The sequence below is a fragment of the Rhincodon typus genome, chromosome 9 (genome assembly GCF_021869965.1).
Source record: "Rhincodon typus isolate 14 chromosome 9, sRhiTyp1.1, whole genome shotgun sequence".
In the NCBI taxonomy this organism is placed as follows: Eukaryota; Metazoa; Chordata; class Chondrichthyes; order Orectolobiformes; family Rhincodontidae; genus Rhincodon; species Rhincodon typus.
The window spans coordinates 15,354,130-15,356,830 of NC_063340.1; the positions used below are offsets into that span (position 1 = coordinate 15,354,130).

Consider the following 2,701-nt stretch of genomic DNA (forward strand, 5'->3'; position numbering starts at 1 on the left):
CAGGAGATTGTGCTCCTGGGGCAGACGGAGGCAGGAGATTGTGCTCCCGGTGGATGAGGAAGAGGAGGGAGGTCTGTCCATCTGCCTCCAGTTGGTGATGGTCTCAGTGTTGGGCTGGAAAGGCCTGAAACCAGGCCCGTGGCTAAGCACCTTAAGAAAGTCTGTAATGGTGAAACTATTAACTTTTTATTTCTTCATCTTCCACTTTACAGCTAAGATTTTGTACCTCGGCACCTTTGTATTAAAGATGGTGCCAGGAATGGCGACTTTGTAAACTTTCCACTATACTGCTGTATCCCTGTACTTGAATACATGTAACAATAAAATCTAATTTACTAATGTTAAACCGAGGTCTTTTGTATTCGCCTGAGAGAGCAGGGTCTTGATTTAATGTTTCAATAGGCAACAAACCGTTATCTCCAACAATGCAGCACTTTCTCGTTACTGTGCTGAAGTGTCGGCTTGGAACTTTTTTGGTTCATTCGTGGGATGTGGGCATCATTGGCGAGGCCACTATTTATTGCCCACCTAAATTATCCTTGACAAGATGTCTCCTTGAACTGCTGCTCCTTTAGGGGTAAGCTCAAGATTGAGACTAGAATGTACTCCCACCAAGGAGATAGTGTTCCTGCTAAACTAATATAAAAACAGGAAATAATTAAAGGGTGGGGGACTGAGAAAAAGCAGAGTTAATGTTTTAGGTCAGTGTCTTTTCGTCCATTAATCCATAGCTGACACCAGTTGAGATAAATACGCCGGGGAATTTTCAAAGCACTTGTGAGGTTTTGAAATATCTGGAGATGATGCCAACAAACACCCCCTAATTTCGAACTTGAAGAGTAGCAGATTTTGAGCCAAGCCATCTTGCAGGTTACGTTCATGACAGAAAATGTGAGAAGATTTCATTTTCATGAGCTAACCTTTCACAAGGCAGTTCTGCACAAAACTATGAACAGTTGGCTTTGTGGGAGTTCTTAAAGTCTGGTGAAGGCATTCCTTCAGTTGAGAGAGCTATAATTAATGCAATGCTGCATGTTTTAAAGCCGTCCGCATTACAGAACAGGAATGCATACTTTTAGAAGCCACTGTTTCAGTTTGGCAGCAGTTAAGCAATGTATCATACATCCCACTAATTTGGTGATTTCACAGTTATGCACACTACAGTAAGATGTTAACATATCTAACGAAGTGAAGCGTTTTGTGAGGCTAAGACTGCCCTAGCTCACTGGATTAGAATCATCGAGCCTTATACAACAGAAGGAACCTACTTGTCTTTCTGGCCCTGTGCTGTTTCCTCCATTGAAAGGCCTCCCTATCAGTTCTTGCCCTCCTGCTCGTTCCCTGTGGTCCTGCACGTTCCTTTCTTCTAAGCTGCAAGTCCTTGTAACGGAGTTAATTCAGGATCTTCATGGATCCATCCATTCTGAGCAATTGTTTACAGCCGCAGAAACATTTTGTTACTCAAATGCCTTAAATCGGGTAACTTTTAACAGTTTTATTGTGCTGTCAAATAATTGATCTGTCAATTTTTGTGTTAAGAAAAGTTTAAATATTTGAGGTGAAGTTTTGGATTTCCATTTTGCATGCGTCGTCCCCAAGAGCTCTGTTTGAAGTAACTGGATTGACCTATTTAATCGCCACATGATCTTTCCATTTTTAATATAGGCATGAAAATCTCCATCCCTCTCTCACTCTTTATCCTTTCATCTCTCCATCTCGCTTTGTCCCTCATTTTCTGTTTTACTTTATCTCTGGCGATTTGAACAGCGTGACTTGCTTGCATTAGAGAAAGCAGGCTTCAGGGGGAAAGGGCTGATGATTTTCCCTGTTCTGGTGTGGACTGATTTAATCTCTGTCACAATGATGTTTTATCACATCCTTAGAAAGCGGAAGTTGCTGAGATTAGCAACCACCCCCCATCCACTCACTGGGGCCTCACTGTGAGCTGCGCGTGCGGTTTGACTTGCTCACTCAATGTGACTTGCTTGGCTCAAATTTGGGCCTTTAGCTGTTGTAAAAACTGGCCACTCGGCCAAACCTAAAAAGGACTCAGTGTCTCGCTCCATGCCGTACATACTTGAGCTCTGGTTTCGAGCTTTGAATTGTGAAGCGGCTGGTGAAAGTTCGACGCGTCACCAAGCTGTTTCTGAACTGCCCTCCCTCGATGAGATTAAAACTACACCACTCAGGTTAGCAGACTAGTTGAGGGTAGGGGTCTCTCAACGCAGCCAGTCTTTAGCTCTTTAGGATCAGGCACATACATGTGGTAGAGAAACCTTCCTTCCCCTGCTTGCTGTTACACAGGAGTGAGTCCCACTGTAAACCCCAGGCCCACTCTTCCGTTGCCATGATTAATCCAGCAGTTTCCCAAAGCCAGCGATTTGCAAAGTGATGTTTCAATGTCATGGCACTCCTGTGCTGCGGGCTGCATTGCAGTGCTCTTTCAAGAAGAGTGTTCTTTCTAATGCATTGTCGCATGTTTCCCAGTGCCGTGTTCCTCCCAGTGCCCTTTGGTTCCTGGCGCGGTATGCCACATTGTGGTGTAGTTCCCAGTGCGGTGTGCCACAATGCAGTGTGGTTCCCAGTGCGGTGTGCAACCCAGTGTGGTGTGGTTCCCAGTGCGGTGTGCCACATTGCAGTGTGGTTCCCAGTGTGGTGTGGTTCCCAGTGCGGTGTGCCACATTGCGGTGTGGTTCCCAGT

The 2,701-nt window shown here is 45.1% G+C and overlaps 1 protein-coding gene across 7 annotated transcripts in view; it reads left to right on the forward strand.

The window, feature by feature from the left end:
* Positions 1-2,701, forward strand: part of LOC109912528 (nesprin-1-like) — a 194,567-nt gene that overhangs the window by 142,081 nt on the left and 49,785 nt on the right. The gene's annotated exons all lie outside the window — the stretch shown is intronic.